The following is an 11,380-nucleotide window of genomic DNA, read 5'->3' on the forward strand; positions in this document are numbered from 1 at the left end:
CTCGCCGCGGCGCAGAAAAGGGAAGACAGAAGAATACACCATGGCAACAAGGAAAAAAAAAACCCAAAAACTTCCAATGTTGTTTTAACTTGCAGGATTGAAGCGATTCATGGAAAGATGAAAATGTGGGTGGAATTCCACTTTAAATGGTTAGAATCTCGGCTGATTCAGCAGGAACTAGCCGAGATTCGAACCATGTATGGGCAGGCTGATTGTACCCAAGTCGATCCATTGATCGACTTGAGTACAACAAGCATGTTGCATTATTACATAGGATTATTGCCAATGGCTATAGCTTGCAATAATCACTGTGTTCTCCTGGAAGGGTCAGCTCCCTGTGCCCCTCGCCGGGAGAACTCCGTGGGAGGGCTTCCCTCATCAACACTTTGATAATGGGAGAATTAAGTGATTTTCTTTCCTGCAACCCATGGAGTTTTCATTTTTTCAGATGTTCAGTGAAAATCAAGACATTTTAGTGAAATTTTGATCTTTTAGCGACATGCATTGCACTCAACAGGGAAGGCACAATGAAAGTATTTTTAAGAGGTTTTTGAGGGTGTAGTGGGTTCTCTAAGGCTGCGGAAGCTCCTTTGACCTCTTCTTGCGTCAAAAAAATGGCCCCTCTTTTAGCCTTATTATTTTACAATTTGTTTTTTTCACAGAAAAAAAAACAGACAGCAAAAAGAGTTGAATCAAAAATTATAAGCGACGTTACATAAATGATTAAATTCACAAATGCACAAATAAATCAAATACAAAGAACACTGGATGAAATAAACTGAAACACCCTCCAAAAAACACCCCTTTTAAATAATATAAAAAAAAGAAAAGTATTTCTCACCCATAACTGTTAACTGCTTTCTGGTTATTCAGAAGGTCAACATGCACAGTCTTAGATTGCAATTTACTATTGAATATTCTACTGATCTTCAGCTTGACAAATATTTATGCACTATTTCTCAGCCTTTTGGCTAAGATCAAGTGTAGTATTTGTTCTTATCAGTGATCTAGAAGAGGTTCTGTGCTGTCATTCTAATCTGACCAAGGTTGGAGTGGTGGCTATGAATCTCTGCTAGAGTGATGGGGGCTTGGAAGGTTAGTACTGGCTGGAACTGAAACCACACGCCCACAAGCAGTTGGGGCACGGGAGTAATGCCCCCAGGAAAGCTGGAAGTGCCCAATACCTCCTGATCTGAACGTTCTACCTTGTCTGGCCATGGGCTGGGAAGGCAGAAGGTCCACAGTATCTGTGCCCCCTGGGAGTGGTTGCCCTAGGGGTGCTCTTAGTAACACTTGGGTGTGGGACCACACTGTGTGAACAGACCCTTGGTCACAGTCACCAAATTGCTTTTCCCTCTGCACTGCACCTTTTAGGGCTCGGCCTTTTGGCAATATTTGTCTACCAGATCTCAGGGCCCGGCCAGTGCACATTTGCACGGCCACTTTAATGTTATTTATTTAGTTTTCTCTCACATTTGTCACTTTTCACTTTTGTGTGTGTTTTTCACATGGAATAAGGGTGTGAGTCCTCTGGCTTGCTCTGACGTCTAGGGGGAGGATGTGTGGTCCTTAGGTTCCTTCCTCCCTGCCCCTGGGGGGCCTCTCTTTGGGAGAGCCCCTCGACCTAGTATTTAATGGTCGGCTTCGGCTGACCTAGAAGAACGGGGTCTGCCAGGGCTTTTGGCTAGGCAGACCATTGGAAACCTTAGTCCCCATCAGGAGCCTTGTGCCCCAGAGGATCTGGGTAGAGGTCCTTCTCCTTCGTGGGGTGGACTAAAAGCACACCCTTAAGTGCACTTATTAGTGTGTGTTCCACATGCACGTTTTTTGTTCACTTACAGTTTTGTTCCGTTTAGGTTTTTGCACCACTGCAATTTAGAAATCTTGTGCTTGATCCATTTTTTGTGAACCTTACTATAAAAAAATTAAAAATATTTCATTAGAATTAAATTGGCAATTTTGTGGCAAAATCTATTTTGCCAAAATCATTCCACTCATCCCTTCCACGGGCACCCCCTCCCACAGGAAAATCATGCCAGGCCATCTCCCTAGTCTGTCCATCTTCCACAATACCCCTGGCAGGCAATTACTGAACAGAACAGCAAAGGCAACAGGTATGCAAAACACAGTATCTAAGGATTCTCCAGAATTCCAGGCTTCAGCTTTTAGGAGTTTGGGGGCTGTTAGCATATTGGCTTCCTCCAGGCATAGTATCAGTTAAAAAAGTATAGAGGTCCTTTAAGTTACATGATGTACAGTAGAGTGACTTTTATTCCGAATTACTGACAGTCACATCATGGCAGTCTACATCTGAGTGGCAGCTTACATTCTAATCAAATTAAAAATAAAATGCAATGGCATCTTTTGAAATGATTATTAGCCTGCACCCACACACAAAATATATAGAAGATAGAGATAGATGAGCATGAAGCATTTGTCACATTTGTAGTGGGAGGAACATATAGACAGGCAGAACTTTATTTTTCTCCTTTTCATATGTTTAATTACATTTCATAGATACTGTATATCTTCTGACTTGCTCTGCATATTGACAATGTATTCCTGTTGAGCTTAAAGTAAAAACTACACTTCGCAGAAAAGGTGGATGTTGTAAAACAGCGCAGTAAAAAAATCAGCATTTGTATTATTATTATTTTTATTTTTACAATTGTTAATATTATTCTCTTATGCCTGTGTAGGCTATTGAATTAACTACGGTGCCCCATGGAAATTGTTCAAGTTTTGTTGCTTTCTATGAATGAGCTGTATAGTCAGTATAGACATAACTGTGTCATGAAAATGAAATTTTAACCACTTGAGTCCCTGTTGCCATTTTCAAAAGATGCCAGGATAGCAGCTAATTGCCCCAGTGCCATTTTAAAATACCGATGGGATTCAGCGGCTCTTTTGGCTTTCGGTGAGGGGGCGCAAGCTGGAGCCATCCTCTGTCTTTGACAATTGGTATCCAGCAAGATCAGCTTCTGGGCTTTCAAAGCTTTTACAGATCATTCCATAGGAACAGTCTGTAAAAGCAATGGTAAACATTGTGGGGTTGATTTACTAAAGGAAAATAGACTATGCACTTTGCAAGGGCAGGTGTACTTCTGAAATTCGTGAAATGAGGTAAAGCTTCACTTTGCAAAAAATATCCAATCACATGCAAAGAAAAAAAAAATGCATTTTTGCTTACATGGGATTGTATGATGGAAGGCAGCAGTGCTTCCCCTCATTTACTAAGTTCTGTAGCAAATGCCCTTGCAGCGTACAACTGCACTTGCAGAGTTTACAGTCTATTTACCTTCCACGTATTATACATATTATATTATATATCTATACATATTACAGCTGAACCAATAACCATTAAAAATTAAAAAATCGTGATCTTGATTCAGCATTTCCATTATTCATGTAACAAGTGCAGAGCAGTTCCCGCTTGGCACATTTTGGATCGGGTGGGCAGATTGATGGGTGGGGCTCGGGAGGACCCAGCTCTCATGGTACACGTTGGCACCAATGACAAAGTAAAAGGAAGGTGGAGAGTCCTAAAAAATGAATTCAGGGACTTAGGGAATAGATTGAAGAGAAGGACCTCCAAGGTAGTTTTTTCGGAAATACTACCTGTGCTTCGAGTCACACCAGAGAGGCAGCAGGAGCCTAGGAAACAGAACAAGTGACTGAGGAACTGGTGTAGAACAGAGGGGTTCTGGTTCCTGGAGAACTGGGCTGACTTCTCAGTCGGTTACCGATTCTTTAGTAAGGACGGGCTGCACCAATTCTGTTTAATTTATTTATAAATGATATAGAGGGTGAGATAAGTAGCTTGATCTCAGTGTTTGCTGAAGACACAAAGATATGTAGGGCAATAATAACACAGCAGGATATAGAAACTTTACAAGAGGATCTAAATAAATGAATGGAGTGGGCTACTGCATGGCAAATAAAGTTTAACATTGAAAAATGTTAGGTAATGACTTGGGGGGTAAAAATATAAACTCCACTTACTCTTTAGGGGGAGAACCCCTAGGGGCATCCAGGATGGAGAAGGATCTGGGGGTCCTAGTAGAAGACGGACTGAGAAATAGTATGCAGTGTCAAGCTGCGGCTGCCAAAGCCAGCAGAATATTAGCGTGCATTAAAAAAGGATTTTACTCCAGAGATAAAACAATTATTCTGCCACTTTATAAAACACTGGTTCGGCCACATCTGGTGTATTCCGTCCAGTTCTGGTCACCAATCCTCAGAAGGGATGTGCTGGAGCTGAAGAGAGTCCAGAGAAGTGCAACTAAATTAATATGGGGACTGGAGGACCTCAATTATGAACAATGACTACAAGCGCTAAATTTATTCTCCTTGGAAGAACTCTCTTCCCAACCACGACACTACCTGCCTGGAGTTTGCATGTTCTCCCTGTGCCTGCGTGGGTTTCCTCCGGGTACTCCGGTTTCCTCCCACACTACAAAGACATGCTGGTAGGTTAATTGGATCCTGTCTAAATTGTCCCTAGTATGTATGAATGTGAGCTAGGGACCTTAGATTTTAAGCTCCTTGAGGGTGGGGACTGTGAATGTACAATGTATATGTAAAGCGCTGCGTAAATTGATGGCGCTATATAAGTACCTGAAATAAATAAATAAATAAATAAAAATCTTCCACAATCGGTGTCGGCAGGAAGTATGGATAGTTTTAAAAGACTCTTGGACGTGCATCTTAGCAAAAACAATATACGGGTATATGGGAAATGATTTTTCTACTCACACACACACCTACACAGGTTGAACTGGATGGACTGTTGTCTTTATTCAACCTTATCAAGTATGTAACTATGCATGAACTTCGGTCTGTAAATGAGGTCAGTTTAACAACGTAAAGACTAAGCCTTTTTCTGACACTTGTTGCTTACAAGTTAAAATCAGGATTTTTTTCTAGAAAACTACTTAGAACCCTGAAACATTAAATATATTTTTTAGCAGAGACCCTAGAAAATAAAATGGCGGTTGCAATATTTTATGTCAAACTGTATTTTCCCAGAGGTATTTTAAACGTAAATTTTTGTGAAAAAATACACTTCAATTAATGAAAAAAAAAAAAACAAGACAGTAAAGTTAGCCCACTTTTTTTGTATAATGAGAAAGATGATGTTATGCCGAGAATCGTGATCTTTATTCTAAGCAAAAAAATCAGCTTAGGTAGAGATGTTCTAGCACTGTACAGCCTCTTCCTATAGCAACAGATCACTGCTATAGGAATCTATTGCTGGCAATTAAAGTGACCTGTTGTTGCACAGCTGCATGGGGTATAAATAGGAAAAAAAAGCTGCGCTAAATTAAAAGTCCAAAACAATTGACATCAAAGGCAGATGAATGTTCTTTAAAAGGTCATAACAACACCACAGTGTGCATCCACAAACAAAAGTGCCCGACCACCGTAGCTGTAGATTAAACTTACCGGACGGCAAGCTTTAAAGGGAAGGTGGCTTTAGCCCAGCCTAGGCCTTTAAGCTTGCTGATGACCACAATGGGAGACGCTTTCAGATGGTGAAAAATCATCCTCTTAGACTCTTAGACTCACGTCCAGCATCCACATTACCCACATTACAGCATCCACATTACTACACCATAGTGTAGTAAATTCCAAAAAGGTTTAATATAAAAAAGTATTGCACTTACAATTAAGAGGCGAACATATCGCATGTAAAGAGCCGGCGGCATACATAAGAAACGGAGCCCGTCCTCCTACTCCGCTCGCGTGGTGACGTCACTAACGTGCCTTCTCCAGATGCGTTTCGTCATCAGTAGACGTTGTTAATGGGGAACGGCAGCGTAGTGACTCACCACCATATATACGGGACCAAGCCTCGTTCTGAGTCACGAGTGCCCGAGCGCCATATTGGATATGGGAAAATAGTTCCCTTACTGCGTGCGGGGATATTTAATCCACAACACATCGTGTAAATAGTTTTAAACTAAATATGAACATACATAGAAAGATCCTCTTAGGGAATCAGCACATAATTGTGGTGAATTACGTGATAATAAAAAAGCAACAATTGCGTGTTAAAAATTGTGTGTTGATCTCACCAGTGTTACGATCATATACGAAAACATAACAAAATAATTTTTTTTAAATGTGAGAATTATATATATGTTAACAGCTAAATGTCATAAACGGTACTCAAAAAGACAGTGAATATCTTGTCTTCCAAATAATATTATATTAATGGAAAATTGTGAAAAAAATATATAGTGAAAAAAATATAATATTTTTATATTTGATATATTATTATTTATATTCCATGTATATAAAGAACATAAGAATATAAAGATGTATATATATGTTTAAGTGAAAAAATATTTTTTAGTGAAAAAAATAAGTGAAAATGGCCAAAAAAAAAAAGAATTTATATACATATACAGTATCAATATTAAGTGACACCGCTATCTAAATTCCATGCATATTTATTTAAATGAATATTTCAAAAATTGTGAAGAGCTAAAAATGTCCCCCATGGGACGTAGGAACTATTTGATAAAATATATAAAATTATATCGGACCATAAATTCCTAAAAATAAATCATAAAAAATACAAATTTAGATGAGCTTATTGTACTCGTGTCTCAGAGCCAGTTCACAAAAATGCATGAATATATTACTGAAAAAAACTAATTATTATGAATTATCAATGAAGGCGTTAACATCGGTATCAATATTCAACCCATAAGGTGAATAAGTCCTCAATCTATGGATCCAGGACATTTCTAATTTGGATATTTCCCTCACCAGTGAGCTCCCCCTCCAGTGAGGGTTGAACTTATCTATACCCAAAAAAATTGTTTTGGAGGGGTCCCTATCATGTACAAGTAGGTAATACTTCGACACAGAGTGGTTCTTAAAACCAGTTTTTATATTAGTGATGTGTTCGTTGAGACGAACTTGAAGGGGACGTTTAGTCCTGCCCACATATTGCAGGCCACACGGGCACTGCAACATGTACTCGACTCCCTCTGTAGCACAAGTGATAAATGGCTTAATCACGTGTGATTCGCATGTGCTAGTGGAGGTAAAAGTTGTAGTTCGTCTATGGGGACAAGCACTGAATGAGCAGTCCCTACACCTTCTACATTGATAGAACCCTGTTAAATGATTTTAAAAAACTGGGTTTCTTGATTGGTGGATTTAGAATGTTAGGGGCCAGCCGATTACGCAGTGATGGTACCCCTTTTAAGATAACCCTAGGCTTCTCAGGCAGTACTTTATTGAGCACAACATCACACCGAGCAATATGTCAATGCTTATAGATTAAACTCTTAATGGCATTATGCTGCAAGGAATATGTGGTCAAAAAAGGAACACTGAAAGTGGGGTCCTCACTAGTAGGTGATTTCCTTTGGACCAGCAAATCATCTCTATTGACCTCCTCGATAGTGTTGAGAATCTTCTGTAGGGAGTCAATCGAGTATCCCTTTTCTAGAAATCGGTCAGTAAGGACTTTGGCCTGTGTCAAAAAATCTGTATGGTTGGAACAATTCCTTTTAAGCCAAAGGTGTTGGCTTTTCGGAACCGATTCCAACCAGGGACAATGATGACAACTGTCCACAGGTATAAATGAATTCCTGTCAGTTTCTTTGAAGAAGGTGGAAGTAACCACCTTATCACCACTGACAGAAATCCTTAAATCAAGAAAATTGATGACCGCCTGACTCATCTCATAATTTAACCGTATACCCCTCTGGTTGTTGTTAAGGGACGCTAAAAAATCCTGTAAGGCAGGAAGTTCACAATCCCAAAGGAGGAGGATGTCATCTATGTACCTTGCCCACATGGCAACCTGAGGTTCACTGTGGGTATAGATGACATCCTCCTCCCATTTCCCCATAAAGAGGTTCGCCAGACTAGGGGCATACTTGGCCCCCATCGCCACCCCCATATCCTGCCTGTAAAAATTGTTATTGAACCAAAAATAATTATGGGAGGCGACGTACTCCAGAAATTCCATCAAAAATAGTACCTGGTCATATGGAAGGCCAGAATCCCTGTCCAAGAAGCTTTTTACTGCTTCCAAACCCAGCTCATGTGGGATTATGGTATATAAAGATGCCACATCTGCGGTTACTAACCACATTCCTGCTTTAACTCGGATTCTGGAAAGTAACTGGATGACATGCCTTGAATCTTTAATATATGAAGGTAACCTTTGGACAAGGGGCTGTAAGTAAAAGTCTATATATCTGCCCACAGCTGCATGGGGGTCTGAATCTGATCTCCATTGATCACATAAGCGAACATAATGTCATTTACATTTTTAGTGATCGCTTTTTGTCGAAAAAGTGTCTGTTATTCTAATTTATGTGCTCGTCAGCCTGACTTAAAGAGGAATTCAAATCTGCAATACTTACCTCTCCTTTACCAGTCTAAGGTTCCTCGCCATCATCAAATTCTTCCAGGTGCCAGGATGCTGTCATCTGGCTGGTGCAGGATGACACCGGAGTTCAGTCAACTCAGCTCACGGGATCTGTGCCGGGATGTAAACTGAGCAGAGCATGCAAGCAGACAAATTATCTAAATGTTGCTTTGGGAAAAACGAATACTTTTTTTTACTATTTGTTCCCAGTAAAAAACAAGGAAATGAAATATATTTATCCAAATTTTCTTCTGAATTAAATGCCTAGCTGTCCCAAAAAAAGGATTAATAATACATTTTCAAATACAATAGGGTAGACTACAAAACCTAAAAGATGTAATGTGGGGGTGGTCACCAAAAGCAAAAAAGCACTCTTGGACTCGAGGGGATTTTTAGGAGAAAAGAGCCTGGGCACTCAAGTGCTTAAAGTGGTAGTAAACCACCTCCGAAATAAAAAATGAAGAGGGCCCCTCTGCAGGGTTAAGTCATAACGTACTAGCATGCACCGCATATTAGCACATTATGACAGACTTACCTGTAAAGCGGATCCCTTCCACGCAGTGCAGTCACAGATTCCTGATGCGTCCATCTTCACCTGGTCTTCCTTCCGGGTTTGCGGCAGTGGCCTGTGACGTCACCGGCAGCATCGCTTGTAAATATCTCCTAAACATGTTTAAAAGTTTAGGAGATATTCATTGTACCTGCAGGTAAGCCTTATTATAGGCTTACCTGTAGGTTCAAGTTCAAAAGTGGAGTTTACACCCACTTTAACATAAATCTTCATATTCAAGTGATATTTTTAATTTGCCTAGTGTGATTAAAGTGTAACTATAATAAAAAAACTTGGATAGAAAGTGAAGGGAAATGTCTCTATCGGAGCCCCAAATAGATGGAGGGTGCATAGGGATCACAAATGATGCTTGAAAGCAGGAATTCTGGGGACCACAGGAGCATTGATGAACACAAGAGCATTAGCGGTCATAGCCGACACCAAGGTTGCATAAGTTACGCAGGGGCGCTGGACATGAGGGGACAGTAACAGCAGCTGCTTGGGAAGCACAGGGGGCTCGGCAGCTAGCAGTGTTGATGTGTAGCTAACACACATTGCTCTAACACCAAGAAATGTGCCAGCTAGCCCTTTAAGATAGCGTCTGGTATGGGATTGTCAGAAACCATGAATAAGACTGAGACAGAAGTACAGTTAAATCACACGTATTTATTAATAATAAAAAAAAAGGTAAACAGAGCAAACGTAGTAAAAACCTAGCCAGAGTTAAGGAACCGGAACGGATAGTCAGACAAGCCAATATGTCAGGGAGCCAGAGATGAGCGTAGTAGAACAGCAAGATGTGTTTGCAGCTTATGCACTTTATTGTAAATTGACACAAGCATGGTATTCCCCCCTTTTTATAAATTATGTCAGTAATGTCTCCTATATTCAGCACCAATAGGGTTGTAGTGCATGCCCTGGTGTTGGATCAAGGTGGAGTTCAGACATAGGTCAGGGACCAAGTTTAAGACCCCTAAAGAAATTAACTGAACGATTGTCAGTCCCGGTCTTCAGTAGCAATTGCAATGTAACAAGGGGTAATCAAGGACTAGCTACACCGAAAAAGAAATGGAACATTTTTAGCATATGTTTTTGGATAACTATTACTAGATAGATCAAAGATAATATCTTACTGGTTTCTGCAGATTACAGAGTCTTGAAATTATTTGTACCATGTTATTAAATAAGCCTTTAAATGATCCGTACCATCATTTGAAACACCGTCATGGGCTGTGTGTGTGGAATAAATCCTGTTTAGTTTGTCTGGTTATTCCTCGTTTGCAGAATATGACCATACGTTTTTGCTTACCGATCGGATTTTCAAAAGTGAGGATATATTTTTTTTCGTCTATTTTAAAGCATCTGGCACATTCTATTTAGTAATCATAACCTGGAAAATACGTGCAAAATGTCTTTTATGGTTGAGAGTCAACAGGAAAGGGATTTTTTTTTCCATCTATTTAAGTATCTGAATAATGTCTCTGTTTTCTACATCAAAGTTCAAGATGTTAAAATGAGGGAGTTACAGAGCTCCGGCCTCTGGTGGAACCAAAATGAAATGATGCATTAGATAAACATTCAGTTACCTCAGTTATTTTAATGGCCGTTTTAGCAGTTTTGTTTTTTTTTTCTATCTGCTGAATGCTTGTTTTATTGCTATACATATTTGTGGGCTTAGCATGTTTGGCGTTTGTGGCTGCTGATACAATGCTTTTAGTCTGCGTAATCCAAGAGACTTGACTGCCGGTAATAAACGGAGTCATCAAAGTGGCACTTGGAAGACACTCTCCTTCGGCAGCGACCCGATTTTATGGAAGCCGGTTAGAAAATGAGCTATGATCAGATGCTTGGTATTAAAGGATCTAAAAGACATTGCAAGGACTAGACTTGAAGCAACATTAATTTGTATTTTTAGAACGCTAGCCCACCCTATGCAGGCAAGGGTGGAACAACAAGACATTACTGGGCACGACGGCAAAATACATTACAAGGTCTTTTGGAGTGCCAAATTCTCACTTAAAGCTGAACACCAGGCAGATATGTGCTGTGTGGCAGAGATCTATAATCTCAGAACTGGATAGACAAAAAAAACAAATTCTTTGGCTGGTAAAACAACTTTTTTTTGTATTTCATCTGCTCATTTAGGTGTTTATTTGGAGCTCAGTATTAAAAGGGAAATCTAAACAGAGTAATAAAAAACTTCCCCAAATGTTATAGCCGAAAAACGTGGCTAATAAAGTTGTGTGCATACAATAAACTTCACTGGAAATATTCTAAAATGTGCTAATGCTGAATATGAATTTATTATTTCAAACTATAATTCTAAATAACTGTTTACAGGTAAAAATCCATTTCCATGATTCCTCAGTACATTTGTTGTTTTTGAAGTAAGCATGTAAAGAAGGCATAAAGACATATTTTTAAAAGATGGC

The 11,380-nt window shown here is 39.7% G+C and overlaps 1 pseudogene; it reads left to right on the plus strand.

The window, feature by feature from the left end:
* Positions 1–951: 951 nt before the first annotated feature.
* On the plus strand, positions 952–1,071 carry LOC141103988 (U2 spliceosomal RNA; annotated as a pseudogene).
* Positions 1,072–11,380: the final 10,309 nt, after the last annotated feature.

This window comes from Aquarana catesbeiana, linkage group LG07, assembly GCF_042186555.1.
Source record: "Aquarana catesbeiana isolate 2022-GZ linkage group LG07, ASM4218655v1, whole genome shotgun sequence".
NCBI lineage: Eukaryota > Metazoa > Chordata > Amphibia > Anura > Ranidae > Aquarana > Aquarana catesbeiana.